Source organism: Ochlerotatus camptorhynchus, unplaced genomic scaffold, assembly GCF_037179485.1.
Source record: "Ochlerotatus camptorhynchus isolate MF236.1 unplaced genomic scaffold, CSIRO-AGI_Acam_v1.1 ptg000027l, whole genome shotgun sequence".
In the NCBI taxonomy this organism is placed as follows: Eukaryota; Metazoa; Arthropoda; class Insecta; order Diptera; family Culicidae; genus Ochlerotatus; species Ochlerotatus camptorhynchus.
This window is the reverse complement of record NW_027040519.1, coordinates 329,151-352,660: the sequence shown is the minus strand read 5'-3', so window position 1 is coordinate 352,660 and position 23,510 is coordinate 329,151. Positions and strand designations below refer to the sequence as shown.

Below are 23,510 nucleotides of genomic sequence, written 5' to 3'. Positions count from 1 at the left end.
AAGAAAAGGGAGAATGAAGACATATGCTTTTCTCGACGATGGATCCTCGGTTTCATTGATTGAAGACAGGATAGCTGACGCACTAGGGCTAGAAGGATTTGCAGAATCGCTGTGCATCCACTGGACGGGTGGAATAAAGAAAAACTACGCTAATTCACGGGTTGTTTCGGTGGAAATATCTACGATGGACAAAGATCGTCGGTACAACGTATCGGAGGTCTACACAGTCGGTAATCTGGGGCTACCTGAACAAACAATGAAGTTCGGTGAATTAGCGAAAGGGTTCGAGCATCTCAGAAATCTTCCTGTGCGGGACTTGGAGGCAGCGGTTCCAGGAATCCTAATCGGTCTCAATAACGTGCATTTATTGGCTAGTATCAAGTTGAAAGAAGGACGCGAACACGAGCCAATCGCCACAAAGACCCGTTTGGGCTGGGCTGTCTACGGAAACCGGCGAGCAGCTGAAGGTAGTTCACTACATCGTCAGATGTACATCTGTAGTCAGCAATCGGATCAAAATCTGCATGATTACGTACGCCAGTTTTTTGCGTTGGAGAGCTTAGGAGTTGCAGTAGTTCCTGAAGTGAAAGGAGCAGATGAGCAGTGGGCGAACTCCATTTTGAACAAGACAACGGTGAGATTACCTAGTGGCCATTTTGAAACCGGACTTTTATGGAAATATGACAACTTCGATTTCCCGGATAGCAAGCGTATGGCCATAAAACGAATGGAATGTCTAGAGCGACGGTTGCAGAAAAGTTACCCGACTTTGTGTGTGTGTGTGTGTGTGTGTGTGTGTGTGTGTGTGTGTGTGTGTGTGTGTGTGTGTGTGTGTGTGTGTGTGTGTGTGTGTGTGTGTGTGTGTGTGTGTGTGTTTTTTTTTTTTTTATAGTAAGGTTTAGGAAAGCTTCAAGAAGCCTGGCCTGTAGTGAAGGTGGCACGGTGTGGTATCCACTAGTTGCCTAGTGCAGCTCCACTAAAACCCATTCCCTACTCTCTCCTCTGCCTGGATCCCCCCGGGACCACTGTGAAGCGACTACTTCGGGGGGTGGCTGTGCTCATGCACTTGTCGTACTCTCAGCGCTAGCTGGCGTTGCTAGATCGCTGCTCTTCTCTCCATTTACGCTGCAGCTCTGACATAATTTGCGTGACTGCCCTGCTGACGGCATTCCAAGAGTCCTCCTCTCGACACATTTCATCAACGACATTCTCCACGTTAAGGACGGGCATCTCCGTTCGCACTGCCTCGAACCTTGGACAGTCAAAGACCACATGCTCCGGCGTTTCATCGACGTTGCCACACTCCGGACAGAGGGGTGACGCTGCGTGTCCGAACCGATGCAGGTATTTCCTGAAGCAGCCGTGGCCAGACAGGAACTGCGTTAGGTGGAAATTGACTTCTCCGTGTTTTCTGTTCACCCAGGTCGAAAGAATCGGTATTAGTCTATGTGTCCATCTACCGTTCTCCGTCGTGTTCCACTCCTGTTGCCACTTAGCCAATGACTCTACTCTCACAACTTTCCGTACTCTTCCGGCTTCTCTCTGCCTGTAGCACTCGCTGTCCTCCGCCAGGGTGATGCCGATAGGGATCATACCGGCGATAACGCATACTGCTTCCGACGAGATGGTTCTGTACGCACTCACGATTCGCATGGCCATGAGCCGGAACGTACTGCTCAGTTTCCTTTGGTTCTGCTTCGTTTCCAGCGCTGGAACCCAGGCTGGACCTCCATATCTCAGTATCGATGATGACACGCTGGCCAGAAGACGCCTCTTGCTACTGCTGGGACCAGCGTTGTTCGGCATGATTCTAGCTATCGCGTTGATGGCCTTCGAAGCCTTCTCACAGGCATATTCGACGTGGCTGTTGAAGTTTAGCCGGTCATCGATCATCACTCCCAGGTATTTTAACACACGCTTCGAGGCTATGGTGTGCTCCCCGACGGTGATTTCTGCCCGCTGTACCGCTTTACAGTTACTGACCAATAACACTTCCGTTTTGTGGTGGGCTATTTGCAGCTTCGCTCCTTTCATCCAGTTACCAATCATGTCGATTGCCTCGGTTGACAACCCTTCCACCTCTTCCAGCGTCTCGCCTGTTACCGTCAAGACGACGTCGTCCGCAAAGCCAACGCTCTCAACTCCCTTGGGCAGTTTCAGCGTTAGCACGCCGTTGTACATCCCGTTCCAGAGCGTTGGACCAAGGATGGAGCCTTGTGGAACTCCCGCTGTGATCCTAATCGATCTCTGTCCCATGTCTGTCTCGTAGACCAGAACCCGGTTCTGGAAATAACTCCTCAGGATCCTGCACAGGTAGTCAGGGACCCTCATTCTATGCAGTGCTTCGGTGATGGCCTCCCAGCTGGTGCTGTTGAACGCATTCTTGACGTCGATCGTTATCACGGCGCAATATCGATCTCCTCTCCGCTTCTGTTTGGACGCCTTTTCAGCTCTCTCGACCACTGTCCGAATTGCATCCACCGTCGATCTCCCTTTCCGGAATCCGAACTGCCTCTCCGACAATCCGTGCTCACTCTCCGTGTATTTCGTCAGCCTGTTTAGGATGATCCTCTCCAAGAGTTTTCCGAGTGTATCCAGCAGGCATATAGGCCTGTATGATGCTGGATCCCCCGGCGGTTTTCCTGGTTTCGGCAGCAACACTAGCTTCTGTATCTTCCACCTGTCAGGGAAGTGACCCTCGTTCAGACATTTCTGCAGCACCATCCTGAACATGTCCGGGGATGACTGGATCGCCGCTTTCAACGCTACGTTGGGGATTCCATCCGGACCGGGAGCTTTCTTCACCTTCAATCCTTTCGCCACTACTACGAGCTCCTCGTTGGTGATTTCGACGTTATCTCCCTCTCCTTCTCCGTACGGTGTAGGTGGCCAGGTTGTTGGGTCGTGCTTCAGGAAAAGTCCTTCCACGATGACTTTCAGCTTCACTGGGCACATTTCAGCGGGCATCGTTGGACCTCTGATCTTCGCCATCACGACTCGGTATGCGTCGCCCCAGGGGTTGGCATCAGCGTCTCGACACAGCTCCTTTAAACAGTTCGACTTGCTCTGCTTAATCACTCGTTTAAAACCGGCCCTGGCCGCTCGAAACACTTCTCTTCGTTCCTCTCTGTCTGCTTCCGTTCTTGCTCTCTGAACACGTCTTCTGGCTCTGAGACAACTAGCGCGGAGAGTACTAAGTGCCTCGTTCCACCAGTAGACTGGACGCCGTCTGTTATTTGGCTCCAGTTTCCTCGGCATGGTCGTGTCACATGCTCTCACTAACGGTTCTGTCAGCTCGTCCGCATTTAGATCTACGGGACTCCCGTCCACACGAAGTGCCTCAATGAACAAATCCTTGTCGAAAGCTTTCGTCTTCCACTTTCGGTCACAAGTTCTCGTCCTCCGTACTACCACAGTATTCCGTTGACCGATGCCATATCGTATCGCCTGATGGTCGCTATGGGTATATCCTTCGCACACTCTCCAATCCATGTTTGCCATCAGCGACGGACTGCAGAAAGTAACGTCGATAATGGATTCTCGGCCATCTCTGCGAAAAGTGCTGCTGGTGCCTTTATTGGCCAGCATAACTTTCAGTTTTGCCAGAGCTTCCAACAGACTGTGCCCTCTTGCATTGGAACACCTGCTTCCCCACTCCACTGCCCAAGCATTGAAGTCTCCTCCGATGACTACCGGTCGTCGTCCGACCAGCTCTTCGGTAAGTCCATCAAGCATCTCGTGGAACTTCTCCATCGTCCATCTGGGGGGTGCGTAACAACTACACATGAAGATCCGTTGATTTTGGCGATGACGAAGCCTTCGTATGAGCTCGCAACCACTTCTTGAATGGGGTATCTGCCCATAACTTGTATAGCTGCCATCCCAGCTCTATCCGCAACCCAGTTACCGTTATCGGGAGGGACTCGATACGGTTCCGCAATGATTGCAACGTCGCACTTTGTTTCTGTTGTCGACTGCCACAACCAGAGTTAATGTACACGTGCATCCATCCCGCGTGATAGAGACACGCTTTCTATAAGATCGTAGGTGCCTGTTACATTTCGAGACGTATTATTTCGCGTTTCTTTTTTGTTCCTACGTGCCTCATTCGTGTCACATGTGCTGTGTCTCATGAGCTAAGCTCGGCGAGCTCCAGGGAGATCGGCAGCGTACCTACGTCCTGCGTGCATGCTAAAAGTGGCTGGTTGGTGATAAAAAAAACAGCAGAGAACTGTTGTAGTCCTGTCACATTCTCGTGTTACAGGTTCAACTTATTGATTTCAATCAGTTGGTATTCAGTTTTTGAGGGTTGAGAGATTGTGGTTTTATAGAAGTATTTCAAGCGGAAGATGAGTTAAACGATTACGAACCAATTACCGGCGGGGTTATTTGTTACCGATCCATGCGCATGGCATTTTCATGGTTCAAAATATTGATTTAGCTCCACCAAGTTATAACGATTTCAAATCAGCACCTGATCATTCTCACAAAAGTTGTTCTCATTAGGATGCGAACTCATACTGCACTTGGCCCTTTGAAGTTTATGTGGGAATTGAAAAATTGAACGTTAGGATAATTAGTTATTAATTGATTAGGGAGATGATGTTCTTCTGACATGGTTCATTTACTACTCAGCAGACAACATGGGAATAATAGGACAAAAAATTGAGGCTATTATGTCATAAAGGCAAGATGCAGTGTTGCCCTGAAAACAGTCGATTAATCCTACCAGCAAGTTATCAGCTTGGAAATTAATTAATAACAAATTTTCTTGACATTCAATTAAAACGTGGTTTTCAACAAAGTTGTAGCTGGGAAATTTTCACGTAAGAGGGGGGGGGGGGTTCTGATGGACAACTTTTCCGTAAATCATTATGGTGCAGGGCTAGAACGATGAGGACAAAAAATACACTTTTCTTATAGTAATTCCCATATAAACTTCAAAGAGCCAGTGCAGAATCAGTTCGCCACCAAATTAGTTCAAATTTTGGGATATTGATCAGCCTGATTTGGATCCGATTGATTAGGTGGATCAAATTGATAGGTAATTTGCAGCTGGCAGAGAACCAATAGTTCGGAGGGCCCTTTAAAAAAACTTCGTTGTTGAAGTGTAACTTCATCCATCAGTATTTTCAGCCTTTCAAACTGTAGCCGACATCACTAGTTAATTCAAACATGTACTTAAGTTTGAGAACTGTTCAAATATATTTAGACAAAAAGCATGGTGTGCTCGTCCCAAGTAGTAGTCAACCTGAAAATATGATGAGAAATAAGAAAACTGGATTGTAAATTTTGGGATGAATCCAACATATTTGTCACACTCAACGGCATATGAATCGAAAACCATGTTTTTCAAAATGTTTATTTAGTAGGCTCAATTACTTTGAAAGCTCTGCGGAGCCGAAGGACTAAACAAATATTACAATGGAGATCTAAATCGATTTCCTATATTATTTTTTTTTTTTTTTTGCAACGCATCGAATCTCGACAGATCCGAAAACCCTTTCTGCCGAGGATGCTGATGTTCGTTTTTGCATGCATTATTGGCCTCCTGAGGACACGTCCATTATCACCACCTCTTCATGCAGCACCTCTACCACTTCCTCTGTTGATTTGCTGGTGCTGTCTGACAATGCACCTACAGCCACTACACCAGGTTACAAACTGCTATCTGAGTTGCAAGGAATTTTGAAGTTCTTCAAAAAACTTCGTGGTACTTCAGGGAACTTTTTAAAAGTTCAAGAAACTTTCTTGAAGTGCAGATTTTTCTTTGAAGTTCAGCTAACATTGTAGAAGCTCACCGAACTTCAGTGAACTTCGTAGAGTTTCATTGAACTGCTTCGGTAACTCTTCTTCTTCGTACCTGAAAAAGTTATAAGACAACGATACTTCATACACCTCGCAGCTCGTAATTGGCAGTATGGGCTGAATGAGGCTATTCATACTGTCGCTAATGTGATTAGTAACACTTATGCTTCGTTTGACTCTAATGTTCCGTTAACTGTTTTCACTAGAACACTGTTCTGATTTTGAATGATTATTTGGTATTATTATTATATTTTGTTTTATGCATTAAGACCAACATATGTCAGATGAATCAATCAAAGCTAAATTTAGTGAAATTATTTGAAGTTATGAGATCATGGAAATGTTCAGAAATCTTCGTAGAAGTGGGAACTTTATACAAGTTCAGGTATCTTCGTAGAAGTTTATTGTTTAATGGCATGGAACCTCTTTATTATTCAGGGAACTTTTTTATAACTTCAGAGCTTTGATGAAACCTCATGGACTTGAAATAGTTCAAAAAATTCCGCACAAATTCAGGAAATTTCGTGCGTCGAACTTTGCGCAAAATCTACGAGAAACGTAGACGTGAAGCAAGCTTTGATGAAGTTTTGTGGACTGCGTAATAATTCGAGGAACTGCGTATAACTTCATGGAAGTACAGGGCCTTTTGAAAAAGTTCAGGGAATTTCGTAAAGATAGAAGACTTCAGGGATCTTCGTTTCAGTTTAGGGAACTTCATAGCAGTTTGTCAGAGATTTTAAAAATCTCAATGAACTTCCTGAAGATGAAGATTTTGGACCATCGTTTAATTTCAAGGTACTTTGAAATTTGAGTAAATTTTCTAAATCTTAAGGAAATTTAGTAGATGTTCAGGAAACGTTGCATAAGTAACATGATATTCTTTCAGATATGCTCCCTAGACAGCCAGGAAGTTTTAAAAGATCAGCATTTGCCGATGTTCTTCTGATCTGAATTAGCGAGTTGCTAAAAAAAAAAGGATGACTTAAGAATGTGCTTAAGTTTTTGAATATCATAATTTTTCAAATGGATAGATCAACTTTCAACACGGTATTTTCCAAATTTAAACCACACACTCTGGCAACATGGTGGCGACATGGTGATTTGATTGGTTGATCTGTTGCAGGTTTTAGCAATGGCTGTACCACTTTCTGGTTTGTTGTAGCGAGATGGCGGCGCTTGGTGGCCACTTTGTGGAATTGGTGCCGATACTCAGGCGCTTCCTTCTGACACTGTTGGTATACAAAGGCAAGGTCGCCCATTATCTAACCGAAAAGGTTATTTCTTCTTAGCGATTACGGACATCGACGCGAAAACGATGCCGTCGAAACCCGCAGAGCAATGGTCAGCAGAAGCCACCTAGATCGTACCGTGCCAACCAGAAAGCGATTTGAAGGAACGGAACAGTAGGTGGACTTGGTGATATTAATAATTGGAATGGTAAATATATCACTGCACTGGTCTACACGCTCATCTGAGTTAAAGCCAACGATGCCCGCTCATGTCACTATTTTGCTGCAGCTATTTAGCATAGACTGCGCCATCACCCAGTGGGTCACCCTTCTGCTATAGAATTTATCACATGAGGCACATTAAAAAAAATCTGAACATTTTTAAAGTAATGGTAACAAAGTACAAGTGAAAGCGTAAAGGTAATCGCCAAGAAAAAAATGTTCTGCAAAAAATCTTCCACCCATTGAATTATCATAACATTGCTGCATTCGTAGCATTCCGATATAATCTATTCAAAATACGTAACATCCCATCTAGCAATGTATACCAGTTGTGTTGTCGATGAATGGGTAAATTACGTTGAAAATGTGTGAACGTCTTGCAACGGTCAAATCCCCGTACTAAACAATACCGATACACTTTTTGTAGAATTTTTGTCCATTCTATATTTTGAAAATAACGTGTTAAAAGATGTTAGTCATGCAAGTGCAGTTAAGTGTTGAACCGGAAAAAAAAACAAAGAATATTCTAATTGACCGGCAAATTAATGGCTTTTGCTATTAAAGGATTTCAAGAATGTAAGCACTGCACCTAATATATGCTAAAAATAGGAATGGTTTGTTCAAACGCAAATGAAATGTCGGTCAAAGCAACCAAGTTTCAACAGCCTGTATTTCGTTTACCTACACCTTCCAGAACTTCGAGCTCTGCAGTTCTAGCATAAATCGTAGCACATGAGATGAGGCACATGAGATCAGCGCGAGCCTCGCGCACGCCAGGATTTTTGGGTGTCGCATTTGTTTCTTGCTCGTATCTTATTCTCGCGTGTCTCTTTCTCACTCGTCACATGTTGTTTTCGTTGCGTCGGGAGACGGTTTGTTGAGAGTCTCGGCAGCACATTTTTGCACACACGAGGAAAATGTAACTCTGCCCACAACAGTTGCTGAGCAATGTCGCAATGATTGAGGTTTATTTGGGTTACCTCCATTACTGTTGGCCTGCCATCGCCTTTTTGTATGCTAGGCATTTGAAGCCTCCCGTCGTATGATCGTTACCGTCCTCTTTTTTGCAGAGCATACACCTCGGATGCTTCGTGCAGCCTCTTGCAATATGGCCTTTCTCTCCGCATTTCCTGCACAGATCAGATCTGTCAGGGCCATTGCAGTTCCTCGCCTGGTGACCGAATCCCATGCACTTGAAACATCGCTCCAATTGCTTGGTAACCCGAGGAGTGGCTTTCAGCGAGCACAATGACCAGCCAACCTTGACCTTGCCCGTCTCCAACAGCTTATTTGCTGCAGCTGTCGAAAGCCGTATAACCGCCGTTTGCATGCCGCCGTACGCCTTCCTCATGCGGATTGACATCGGGACATCTCCCAGATCGCAGTGCACTCTCAACGCACTTCTTAGCTCCTCTTCTGTGGTGATCTCGTCCAGGTCCCTGCACTCGACCACTGTCTCCTGGGATAGAGCTCTTACGCTCGCCCCTTCGCCAAGAGACTTTTCAACGAGCTCCTTGTAGGCTAAGCTCTTGATAGCAGGATCCTTCTTCAGCTCAAAGAGGATCTCGCCTTTCTGGGTTCGCCTGGTTTTCACCACGTTCTCTCCTAGTTGCTTCAACTCCGGATCCTCTCGTACCTTCCGGAGGAGTGCTGCATACGACGTTTTGTCCTTAGCTTCGACGATCAGAGCATCGCCCTTACTTCGCTCCCGACGAGTCCTGGGTATCTCCTTCTTCTGTTCAGCTTTCTTCTTCACGTCTTTTTCCTTCCGTTTTTTCCACTTCTCCTTTGGCTTCTCGACGGTACGCCAGCCTTCCTCCTTGTTGTCAAGTGTGTGTGTGTGTGTGTGTGTCTGTGTGTCTGTGTGTTTGTGTGTGTGTGTGTGTGTGTGTGTGTGTGTGTGTGTGTGTGTGTGTGTGTGTGTGTGTGTGTGTGTGTGTGTGTGTGTGTGTGTTTGTGTGTATGTGTGTGTGTGTGTGTGTGTGTGTGTGTGTGTGTGTGTGTGTGTGTGTGTGTGTGTGTGTGTGTGTGTGTGTGTGTGTGTGTGTGTGTGTGTGTGTGTGTGTGTGTGTGTGTCTATGTGTGTGTGTGTGTGTGTGTGTGTGTGTGTGTGTGTGTGTGTGTGTGTGTGTGTGTGTGTGTGTGTGTGTGTGTGTGTGTGTGTGTGTGTGTGTGTGTGTGTGTGTGTGTGTGTGTGTGTGTGTGTGTGTGTGTGTGTGTGTGTGTGTGTGTGTGTGTGTGTGTGTGTGTGTGTGTGTGTGTGTGTGTGTGTGTGTGTGTGTGTGTGTGTGTGTGTGTGTGTGTGTGTGTGTGTGTGTGTGTGTGTGTGTGTGTGTGTGTGTGTGTGAAGCCTTAGTTTTAAGTAGAATTATAAGAAACCCTGAATTGAGTTAAAAGTAAATTTTAATGAAAAATCTTAGGAATTTCTGAGGAGCACAACTCTTGTGAACTTCACCGCAAAATTCCAAGGACATTCTGAGGATAATTTCATAAAGTTTGTGGGAAAAAATGAATCTGGAGCACAAGTTCTTGGACTTTTTTTTAAATACTAAAAGGAGGATTACAATTAAATGCGAGAATAACCCCAGAACATCTTCAAAGGAATTCGAAAAATAAATTCAGGAGAGTTTGCCAAACAAATTATGAGAAGAAATGTAAGGAATTTCTGAGGAGTAAAGTCAATGAATTTTTAGGAGACTTTCAATGTGAGTAGAATTCCAAGGGAAGGAGTGAGATTGAAAGGAAATCTGAAATGAATTCAATGAATACTCAGAGAATTTTTCCAAAAGATTTCTAAATGTGGAAAATTTCAAGGTAATTCCGAGAAAAACTGAAAGAACATTTAATTCTGACGATAGCTTCATCGAGATTTTGAGGAAATCTCCGTTGAATATGGAATGGACTAGGACCACTTGAAAGTTCTCATTTTTTCCTGAAGTTAATGAAACTGCCTTGAAGTTCTTTTGTAGTTTGATAAACTAGCCTGATGCTCACAATACTTCTCCTCAAATCCGGAACTTTATAGGGCTTCCTAAAGTTTCCTCAATTGTTTTAACGATCATGGATCTTCTTTAAAGGTTTAACAATTCACTGAAGTTCTCTAAACTTCTTTAAAATTTATGTGACTTCTCTAATGTTGACGGAACTGCTCTGAGATGCTCGGTAAAAATTACCGAAGTCGGCGATAATTTCTAAGTGTTTGTAGAAGGCTTACAATTAGAATCTTAGCAAAGTAAATATTACAGTAGAATCATTTTTTTTTCAATCTCAATACATTCTTTTCCGGAACCCCTTATCTTATGGAACAATAACAAACAAGGATTATTGAATACAGTATCATTGTTGTTAGCTATATTTAATTCGACTAATCATTTTAATGAGTGTACGATAACATCGTTGAATATTGTTTCAATAATTTATGAAGAACAATTATGTAAGATGTATCTTATTGGGAGCGATATTCATCCCAGAAAACCATGTCAAAACAAATGTTTGCTGTTGGATTTCTTAAAAGGAAAATCTATATGACTATATAATAATTGGGATAGATCTGTTAACAATCTTTAAACGTCAAAAATCAAAGGAAGCTATTAGAATGAGATATACATGTTTTCCTATATATACTGAAAAGTTAAATAACTGTCCAATAGTTTCTACATGTCTGTTTACACGCGACATATCAACAAACGTCAAAAATCGTTAAAAGCAACTCCAATAAAATAAACAGAATTATAAGATATCAGTGCTAACATTTGAAAACGGCGCAAAAGCCATTTGTAAACAAATGGTTTGTGGGCCCTTTACTCGCTACCCGTAGAACGCCCACGCAAACCAACAGCATCGTCAGGAAGGGGAAAATTTCCCCTACCCGATGTTGCTGTTGTGTCGCGTGGGTGTACTTCAAGTAGTGAGTAAAGGGCCCACAAACCATTTGTTTACAAATGGCTTTTGTGCCGTTTTCAAATGTTAGCACTGATATATCCTTTAGAGAGCAATATTCATCATGAAAACAGGTATATTTTACTGAATTTTCTCATAGTGCAAACTTATATGATTTTCCATTCGTTTCTAGTCCCACCCATTACTTATCACCAGTTTTTCACCAATATTCATATACATAGATAAGATGTCGCTAACCACGCTCGAAGCAAAGTATTATCAACTACTAAGTATGTGAAATTACGATAGAAATCATTCCATATCGTAGTCATAGTTTTTAAGTGATAATCCAAAGGAATCTATCAATCATCACATAGAATGAATAAATCTGCTGACATTGCTATGTTATAAGATGGATCCAATAAACGGTACATGTCGATTTGTTTCAGTGTAGGACCTAATACAATGTTCAGCTTGATATGTTTTGCTCTAGCTTCCTTGCAAACCTTTTTGTGCCCGATATGTGATGAAAAAATAGATCGCGAACTACAGAGATTGCTGACGTTTATCGTACGCACGTAAAAAACTTCATAGCGGAAAATTTTCCCGATGAAAACAAATCACTGACACAATCATACTTTAGCAATCTCTATGACTCGTGAGCTTTTTTATTGGTAACTTGTGTGCAGCCATTGAAGTTTGCTGTTGCTGTTATGCGTTAGAGTCGGTGTATAATGAGTCACGCCAAGAGAAAAACAGTTGAACTCGCATCACTGTTTTCGAAAGATTCCCTTTATTTTCACTTGGCAACAGAGGACTTTTACATCAACTTCGGCTGTAGTAAATCATTATATCAGTGATTTTGTCAAATTATCTTAACAAAAAATAGTAGAAATTATTATTACTGATCATTACCAAACGTATCCCATGACAATTTAATGCTCACTGCGTGTTTATGATCATTTCTTCGATTATATTTTATATCCCGAATAGAAATTGTAATGTAGGAAACATCAGCAGACATCTTCAATACATTAAATTTTAACGTGTATTGCTGTAACCTTAATGTATTCAGACTTCAGTGTGACGTCCAAGTACATAAAAATACATTAGCCTCAAACGTTACATCAGAATCAAACGTCTTGACGATGTAAAATTTGACATCAGAATACATCCAATGACAACAGAACCTAACGTTACATTAGAATCAAACATCATCACGATGTAATTTGTTGCACGCATAAAACATCAGAATACATCCAATGACAACAGAACCTAACGTTACATTAGAATCAAACATCATCACGATGTAATTTGTTGCACGCATAAAACATCAGAATACATCCAATGACAACAGAACCTAACGTTACATTAGAATCAAACATCATCACGATGTAATTTGTTGCACGCATAAAACATCAGAATACATCCAATGACAACAGAACCTAACGTTACATTAGAATCAAACTTCATCACGATGTAATTTGTTGCACGCATAAAACATCAGAATACATCCAATGACAACAGAACCTAACGTTACATTAGAATCAAACATCATCACGATGTAATTTGTTGCACGCATAAAACATCAGAATACATCCAATGACAACAGAACCAAACGTTACATTAGAATCAAAGTTCATCACGATGTAAATTGTTGTCCCTCGGTCTCTCGCCGCATGCAAAGTTTGTTTTGTCCTGAGTCAGCACTACACGGCGAATGAGAACGACCCTAATTTGAGGTTAGTTCACTCATAAATCGCAAAAAGTGCAGGAACTCAGTTTTGAATTAATTTCCCTCATGTTCCGAATATGAGAAAAGCAAAGATTGGATTCTCTGGATTCTCGTAAATTTTCCTTATTTTAGGGCAGATTTATGAGGTTTTCCACAGGAAAACATGCGGCAAATTTACTCATCCTGCACTTTTTTCGATATTGAGTACACTGTACTCAAATATGCGTGATCTCATTGGCCGTGTACAGTTTTTTTTCGCAGTATGGGAAAAGTTTGATTTGTTTACGAATTAGCCCGGGAAAGTGCCAATAATGTGTCCGTCGCAAGTTTTGGTGGCGATGCAATGTTTTTCTGGTAAGTAAATGTGAATTTATTAATTTAATGTAATGTAATTATTTTTTTTTTTTTAGGAAAGTACCGGTACCAGTCCCAGCCGAATCCCGGTAGGGAATCCGAAGCTGGATCCCGGGCGGGGAGTTTGCAGCCAGATCTCTTTGCAGGTTAGTCAGTGTATTTTTTTTACTAAAAGCTACAAGCCCGATGACGGGTTCCGTAAACGGAGCCCGATGGGGATTCCGTAGACGGATCCCGATGGGGAAACCAAATACGAATCCCGATGGGAAAACTGAATACGGGTCCCAATGGGGAAACCGAATACGGATCCCGATGGGATAACCGAATACGGGTCCCAATGGGGAAACCGAATACGGGTCCCAATGGGGAAACCGAATACGGGTCCCAATGGGGAAACCGAATACGGATCCCGATGGGGATTCCGTAGACAGATCCCGATGGGGAAACCGAATACGGATCCCGATGGGAAAACCGAATACGGATCCCGATGGGAAAACCGAATACGGATCCCGATGGGAAAACTGAATACGGGTCCCAATGGGGAAACCGAATACGGATCCCGATGGGATAACCGAATACGGGTCCCAATGGGGAAACCGAATACGGATTCCGATGGGGAAACCGAATACGGATCCCAATGGGAAAACCGAATACGGGTCCCAATGGGGAAACCGAATACGGATCCCGATGGGGATTCCGTAGACGGATCCCGACGGGGAAACCGAATACGGATCCCGATGGGGAAACCGAATACGGATCCCGATGGGAAAACCGAATACGGATCCCAATGGGAAAACCAAATACGGGTCCCAATGGGGAAACCGAATACGGATCCCGATGGGGATTCCGTAGACGGATCCCGACGGGGAAACCGAATACGGATCCCGATGGGGAAACCAAATACGAATCCCGATGGGAAAACCGAATACGGGTCCCAATGGGGAAACCGAATACGGATCCCGATGGGGATTCCGTAGACAGATCCCGATGGGGAAACCGAATACGGATCCCGATGGGAAAACCGAATACGGATCCCGATGGGAAAACCGAATACGGATCCCGATGGGAAAACTGAATACGGGTCCCAATGGGGAAACCGAATACGGATCCCGATGGGATAACCGAATACGGGTCCCAATGGGGAAACCGAATACGGATCCCGATGGGGAAACCGAATATGGATCCCGATGGGAAAACCGAATACGGATCCCGACGGGGAAACCGAATACGGATCCCGATGGGGATTCCGTAGACGGATCCCGACGGGGAAACCGAATACGGATCCCGATGGGGAAACCGAATACGGATCCCGATGGGAAAACCGAATACGGGTCCCAATGGGGAAACCGAATACGGGTCCCAATGGGGAAACCGAATACGGATCCCGATGGGGATTCCGTAGACAGATCCCGATGGGGAAACCGAATACGGATCCCGATGGGAAAACCGAATACGGATCCCGATGGGAAAACCGAATACGGATCCCGATGGGAAAACTATGGGGAAACCGAATACGGATCCCGATGGGATAACCGAATACGGGTCCCAATGGGGAAACCGAATACGGATTCCGATGGGGAAACCGAATACGGATCCCAATGGGAAAACCGAATACGGGTCCCAATGGGGAAACCGAATACGGATCCCGATGGGGATTCCGTAGACGGATCCCGACGGGGAAACCGAATACGGATCCTGATGGGGAAACCGAATACGGATCCCGATGGGAAAACCGAATACGGATCCCAATGGGAAAACCAAATACGGGTCCCAATGGGGAAACCGAATACGGATCCCGATGGGGATTCCGTAGACGGATCCCGACGGGGAAACCGAATACGGATCCCGATGGGGAAACCAAATACGAATCCCGATGGGAAAACCGAATACGGGTCCCAATGGGGAAACCGAATACGGATCCCGATGGGGATTCCGTAGACAGATCCCGATGGGGAAACCGAATACGGATCCCGATGGGAAAACCGAATACGGATCCCGATGGGAAAACCGAATACGGATCCCGATGGGAAAACTGAATACGGGTCCCAATGGGGAAACCGAATACGGATCCCGATGGGATAACCGAATACGGGTCCCAATGGGGAAACCGAATACGGATCCCGATGGGGAAACCGAATATGGATCCCGATGGGAAAACCGAATACGGATCCCGACGGGGAAACCGAATACGGATCCCGATGGGGATTCCGTAGACGGATCCCGACGGGGAAACCGAATACGGATCCCGATGGGGAAACCGAATACGGATCCCGATGGGAAAACCGAATACGGGTCCCAATGGGGAAACCGAATACGGGTCCCAATGGGGAAACCGAATACGGATCCCGATGGGGATTCCGTAGACAGATCCCGATGGGGAAACCGAATACGGATCCCGACGGGGAAACCGAATACGGATCCCGATGGGGAAACCGAATACGGATCCCGATGGGAAAACCGAATACGGGTCCCAATGGGGAAACCGAATACGGATCCCGATGGGAAAACCGAATACGGGTCCCAATGGGGAAACCGAATACGGATCCCAATGGGGAAACCAAATACGAATCCCGATGGGAAAACCGAATACGGGTCCCAATGGGGAAACCGAATACGGATCCCGATGGGAAAACCGAATACGGATCCCAATGGGGAAACCGAATCCGGATCCCGATGGGAAAACCGAATACGGGTCCCAATGGGGAAACCGAATACGGATCCCGATGGGGATTCCGTAGACGGATCCCGACGGGGAAACCGAATACGGATCCCGATGGGGAAACCGAATACGGATCCCGATGGGAAAACCGAATACGGGTCCCAATGGGGAAACCGAATACGGATCCCGATGGGAAAACCGAATACGGGTCCCAATGGGGAAACCGAATACGGATCCCAATGGGGAAACCAAATACGAATCCCGATGGGAAAACCGAATACGGGTCCCAATGGGGAAACCGAATACGGATCCCGATGGGGATTCCGTAGACAGATCCCGATGGGGAAACCGAATACGGATCCCGATGGGAAAACCGAATACGGATCCCGATGGGAAAACCGAATACGGATCCCGATGGGAAAACTGAATACGGGTCCCAATGGGGAAACCGAATACGGATCCCGATGGGATAACCGAATACGGGTCCCAATGGGGAAACCGAATACGGATCCCGATGGGGAAACCGAATATGGATCCCGATGGGAAAACCGAATACGGATCCCGACGGGGAAACCGAATACGGATCCCGATGGGGATTCCGTAGACGGATCCCGACGGGGAAACCGAATACGGATCCCGATGGGGAAACCGAATACGGATCCCGATGGGAAAACCGAATACGGGTCCCAATGGGGAAACCGAATACGGATCCCGATGGGGATTCCGTAGACGGATCCCGACGGGGAAACCGAATACGGATCCCGATGGGGAAACCGAATACGGGTCCCAATGGGGAAACCGAATACGGATCCCAATGGGGAAACCAAATACGGATCCCGATGGGGATTCCGTAGACGGATCCCGATGGGGAAACCGAATACGGATCCCGATGGGGAAACCGAATACGAATCCTGATGGGGAAACCGAATACGGATCCCAATGGGGAAACCGAATACGGATCCCGATGGGGATTCCGTAGACGGATCCCGATGGGGAAACCGAATACGGATCCCGATGGGGAAACCGAATACGAATCCTGATGGGGAAACCGAATACGGATCCCGATGGGGAAACCGAATACGAATCTCGATGGGGAAACCGAATACGGATCCTGATGGGGAAACCGAATACGTATCCTGATGGGGAAACCGAATACGTATCCCTATGGGGAAACCGAATACGTATCCATTAGTTATCGTTTCGTGTGGAAAACCTGGAATTGGGTTGTATAATTTCGAAAAACAAACAAATTTTTATACATCATCTGAACGAGCTTCGTTTTCTGAGCACAAATATATTTTGATCGTTCCCATAGACATTCATCTCGATTTGTAAACCAAGATTTAAATTGTCGATAAATTGCTTTAGATGACATTAATATCCTTTTGAACGACAGTTCGCTCTATGGCGAGGGCCGCTAAAATGGTGATGTTTGCAAATGTAATAACACTGATTTATCATAGTTCATGTGAACCAAAATTTATGAAATTTTGGATTTAGGTTCCATTTTTAAACCATTTTTTCAACCTATTAATATTGGATTCAGAGAGCCGCAATTATGGCGGTAAGCTCCAACTCGGATTAACTTTTAATACCGTCCCTGTTTGGATGATCTGCGTATTGTTTGCATAGCATCGTGTTGAATAACTCTGATGTCGACATCAAAGCAGCCGGACATTCTTGATCGGGATATAATCCGAGGATAATACCGATTGAAGCTTACAGCCATAAGTGATTTAATGAATAATTCGCTGATTGCGACTCTCTGAAAACTAAATGCACAGGTTTCATACGTCAAACTCATCCTTTGCAACGTCCTCTTGTAACTTAAAAATACAAAATGTCATAATAACGTAGGGTAGAGAACTACTTCGGCCTAATCGCCCGTTTTGGGCCTATCGAGCAGAAAACTTCAATAGAAATCCATTATTTCAGAGTTCGTCAATTCAATTATGCATTTGGTACGATAATTTAGTTAATAAGCTACGGAACGAAGTCAATGCGAACACGTGATATGAAGGTTTGCACCCATTATTCCCAAAAACAAAAGAAGCGCTCCAACCGAATCAATTTTTATCTTCATTCTTTATTCTTTATTTCCATTTCGTCAAGCCAGTGTAGACTACATACAATGATTATTACAATGTTTAATCTTCATCCGATAGGCCGAAGTGAATTCATTGGCGTTTCAATGGCGTTTCAATGCGCTAGGACGAGTTTAGAATCCGTAGGCCGAGTTTGGTGTCAAGAAGCAGTGTTAGACATTTGACAATATCTCAACGATTGGTTTCTCTTTATCAAATCTTACGGTACATACGGAAAGGTAAATAAATTTGGAAGCCATCAGTAATAATAACATTCCGTTTGGTGCTAAACTACGCTAGATAAAGAAGGACTAAGTGCGGGTTGTGCTTAATAGGCCGAAAATTTGGTAGTTAACCCTATAATGACTTCATAATTTCGAAAAAAAACATGTTTCCGGGCGGAATAAGTTTCATCAAGCCTTATGATGGTACACAAGATGGGTCGCAAGTTTATATAAAATTTAAAGTGTGGTTCGCAATCAGGGAAAGACTGAGATTTAAGAATTCTAATGTAAATTTTTCATAAATAATGCCAATTTAGAATTCTGTACTATCTAATAACTATTCTTCGAACTTTTAGGCAGTTTGGATAACAATTTAGCCAACGTATAAGATACTTACCACAGACAAATAGACATAACACATTGAATATTTCTCACTGTAAAACATCGTCGTTAAAACATTACCGCCCTCTGTTGAGTACACTGTGGTGGGTAGTACGCTGAACAGATGGCGGTAGTGTGGAAACGTCAAACGCAAGGGAATTGACTATGCGCGCCACAGGTGGCGGTACTACCAACTAAGATACTTTTAAATTGACCGATAAATGCTTGTTCGATGAACATCTTGCGAGTTTTATGTCTGTTTGTCTGTATACTTACTTTACTTTTGCTGATCCGACATCCCTCGGAACCTAACCTGTATAACAAGTTGCGCCAACTAACTCGGTCCCTGGTTGCTTGTCTCCAATTTCTCGAGCGTCCCACACTTCCTACATCTTACTCCACTTGGTCTAACCACATAGCACGCTGTGCTTTTCTGCGTCTTGTACCGGCCGGATTTGAGGAAAACACCATTTTTGCGGGATTGTTGTCCGGCATTCTTACAACGTGTCCCGCCCGTGGAAGGGTACAATCTTCCACTTTTAGCGACTTTCTGGATATTGGGTTCGCCATAAAGTTACGCCAGTTCGTGGTTCATTCCTAAATAGAGCTGGAACTAGGGCGTAACAGCTTTTGTAATCAATGACTTCTCTCGATGATTTCGCGGAAGTCATGGCTCTCCAAGGCGAATCGACATCACCATCGATTAGAGAAAGACTTCTACTACCCGATGGATATGTTGGTTTGTGTAGGCGTGTCTTGAATTCCGAGAAATCAACAAGAGAAGTCATTGTTTACAAAGGCTGTTACGCCCTAATTCCAGCTCTATCTTGATTCTTCTACTCCATTCACCATTTTCATATACCCTCTGCCAAAGATGGTCCTAAGCACGCGTCGTTCGAAAACTCCCAGTGCTCCTCGAGCATTGTCCATTGTCATATTTTTCATGCACAATAATTTTGTTTATTATATATTTGCAGTTCGTTTGCAGCAATTTTTGGAGCGATCCGTGAAGGGGAAGGCTTGCCACTTGTATATCCGAACAGTGGACCAAACAAGCCAGCAACCCCGTCCAAAGTGTCATGCATTATTGACAAATTGGCACAGTGGGTCGATTTAAAGGGAGATCTGGAGGCGCAGCGATCACATTGTCATGATTGTCTGGTAGTTCACTCAAAAATGCTATAACAATCGCCAAGCTCGCTGTAATGTCACCAAGTGCCTCGTCACCTACAAATTGGCGCCTATGTCAGTGGTCTAACAACTCTTAGCGCGCTAATGGCATAGTTCCCCTGCCGCATAGAGAGTTGCCGCAATGATATTAGGTTAGCTAAGGTCAGTTAACTGACTGGTGGGAAACGGGAGCTTAAGCAATGGCTATTCTTTATGCATTTAAGAGATAGTCTACCAGAATGGATGACTTTTTTTGTACAATTTTATGTTTTCTGATGGTTTCGGTTGTGCAAAACATGAGAATTAACTTTTTCAATACTTTCAATTGTACAAAGCATTAGAGCTAGAAACAAGATCTTGTAAACACTACACACCTTAACTGGTAGTTTGCTAAAAAAAATGCTGCAAAAATCGTCAAGCTCGCTGTAATGTCACCATGTGCCTCGTCACCTACAAATTGGCGCCTATGTCAGTGGTCTAACAACTCTTAGCGCGCTAATGGCATAGTTCCCCTGCCGCATAGAGAGTTGCCGCAATGATATTAGGTTAGCTAAGGTCAGTTAACTGACTGGTGGGAAACGGGAGCTTCAGCATTGACTGTTATGCACGCATTTTTATGATGTAATCTAACAACAATCGTGTGTAGTGTTTACACGATCATGTTTCTAGTTCTAATGTGTTGTAAATATAATTGAAAGCATTTGAAAAGTAAGATTCTAGTGTTTTGTATATCTAAAAACATTAGTAAACATCTACATTTGAAAACATTCAAACAACGTTTACTTTAAACGTTTTGTACATCTGAAAACATCAGAGAACATCAAACACGAAGTACAATTGAAAACATCCGAACAACGTTTAGTTCTAACGTTGTGTACATCCGAAAACATCCAAAAAAAGTTTGGTTCCAGCATCGGGAGGCATCTACGTTAGAAAACATCAGAATACATTTACATATAAAAACATCCGAACAACGTTTAGTTCTAACGTTTTTTACATCCGAAAACAACCGAAAAACGTTTGATTCTAACATCAGGAAACCTCTACATTAGAAAACATCAGAAAACGTTTACATATAAAAACATCCGAAAAACGTTTAGTTCTAACGTTTTTTACATCTGAAAACATCCAAAAACGTTTGTTTCTAACATCAGGAAACATCTACATTAGAAAACATCAGAAAACGTTTACATTTAAAAACATCCGAACAACGTTTAGTTCTAACGTTTTGTACACCTGAAAACATCCTTAAAACGTTTGGTTCTAATGTAGATTGAAATTTTTGACGTCAGACCGACATTAGAATGGTAAAATTTTGTTCCAAAATTTCTGATGTATACACCATGTTACGTTGCTTAAATACAACTAAATCATAATGTTTTCTAATGTTTGACATCAGGCATACATTTGATTTCGATGCTGATGTAGACATCAAAATCAAACGTTGGGCTAATGTAAATTTCTATTCGGGATTTTATTGCAATATTGCGCATTTTGCACCTTACTGGTAAAGAGCCTGAATTTATAAAGAGACGACATGTCAAAATTGGAACAATCGATTGTCTGTCAAAGTCATTGGAAAAGTCATTCCAATCGAGCAGAAGACCTGTCAAATATATAAGATGTCGCCTCTTTATAAATTCAGGCTCTTTACTTACTGGACTCCGCACTTTGAAAGTGCGGGGATGAAATAAGTGTGGGCCATGCGTATGACAGATAGAGTTGTCAAAGTGACAGTTATGCTTATCAGAAGTGAGTGTCTGTTTTGGTTTTTGTTGTTGTTTTGATTTCAAGATCTTACACTCTCATTGCATTCTACTTGAAACACGTGTAAAAATAATTTTGCAAATTATTTGCAATTTTCCAAACAATTCTAAATTACTTATTTGTGAACAATTATATGGTTTTCCAAGTATGAATTAGATTGAACATGAGACGTGTTTAAATTCAAATGGTACACCTTTTTTGTTTCCAAATGTGTTAAACTCAATAGCGTTCTAGGCGTGAAATAACCAAAAAGTTCGTTGTTTTTCGTCAGCGTACCATCAAAGTGCGACTCAAAATCCAGTCACCACTGCAACAGACAATACCTTTCGTGAACCTTTCATAGCATCGTAATGTTTGTTTACTTTGCACGACAGGTAGCCGGTTTGACAGGTCATTAGGTATAGACTTGACTTCACTCTTGGCGTGACTCATTATACACCGACTCTATTACGCGTAACGTAAAACTAGAGTTACAGAAAGTGAAAAGCTTATACAAATGTGTATTAAATACATCCTAAATGTATACTTCCACCAATTATAAGGCACGGGTAGCTCCAACATGTATGCAACCTAAATATCATCATGCATAAAGCATAACACCTAATCTAGAATAAGAAAACTTTAGCAGATGGCAGATATTAAGCAACACGGCGAATGAGAACGACTCAAATTTGAGTTTAGTTCACTCATAATCGCCAAAAGTGCAGGAACTCAGCGATTAATGAAATTTGTCTCATGTTTTCCCAGGATTTTGCAGGGAAAATTTCCCGAATTTGAGAAAAGTAAAGATTGGATGCACTCAGTCTATTGGTACTACTCCGAGACTGAATAAAATTTTCGTCAATTTAATCATTTTCCGGGAGATTTTTTAGGTTTTCCACAGGAAACCATGAGACAAATTTACTCATCGCTGAGTTCCTGCACTTTTGGCGATTATGAGTGAACTAAACTCAAATTTGGGTCGTTCTCATTCGCCGTGAAGATAATTTCATTCTACTCCGCGACGAAACATGATATAGGGGAAATGGCTCTAATGTTGACCTATGGATCTAAGATTGGGCCCATCGCTAAAAATCTGCTATTTATCCATTTTACCTAGATAAACGCGTCATTGGGACGGTACTTATGTATATTTTTGGTCGCTATTGAAAAATTAGGGACGATATTAAAAGTTAATCCGAGTTGGAGCTTACCGCCATGAGAGAGCGAAATCGAAATTTTCTTTCGGAATCGTTTACTGAACTGTTTGCACATCTCATTCGGGAACTTTTATTCTCATTTCTTTCGCGATTTTCGCATAGCTATTTCTTCAGCAAAATGATTCTCTGGAGAACTGCGAAAGATCTTTTTTTTTGAAAATGAACTTTCCAACACTGAGCACGCTCTTACATATAGCCATATAGCACCAACCCTACGTGAAAATCTCTTTTGCAAGAGATCCTCTTCGAGCACTACAGTGAAAATAAACTCGACACTTTTGCATTCTATTTATCCGTCTTCTAATGTTTTTATCATGGTGGGTATACATGGTGATACAGTTTTGACACTAATATGGGCGTGCAGTACCAGTGTGCCAGTACTCTTCCAGAAGTGCAATTGAAAATGCGACTATGTAGCATTCTACTAGATATTGTAAAAAAAAAGCTTTCAGTGAAAAATATGTAAGAAGAGATCAATCAGTTTTAACTTGCACGTCTACCAACTAGATGAAAATTAAAATACCAATCAAACCAACCGCCATATGACTTAACCAATTCAATCAAAAGAAAAGGAATTAATATCTTTGTCAACAAGATAAAAATATCAGAAATCCATTTAAAAATTTCCGAAGATATTACAAAAAATAGTGAAAATTGTTATTTAGATTTGTTTTCTCGGTGACTCGCCCAGTGAACACTGGCCGTTTAGCATATGGAATTATGTGTCTCTAATGTTGCTCAAGCTCAAGTGAAGAAGTAGCAAACGGAACCAAAACCTTTATCGAAAATTTCTCTGAGA

At 43.1% G+C, this 23,510-nt stretch overlaps 1 protein-coding gene across 1 annotated transcript in view; it reads right to left on the bottom strand.

The window, feature by feature from the left end:
* LOC135708320 (uncharacterized) overlaps nucleotides 1-23,510 on the bottom strand; it is a 501,509-nt gene that overhangs the window by 269,953 nt on the left and 208,046 nt on the right. The gene's annotated exons all lie outside the window — the stretch shown is intronic.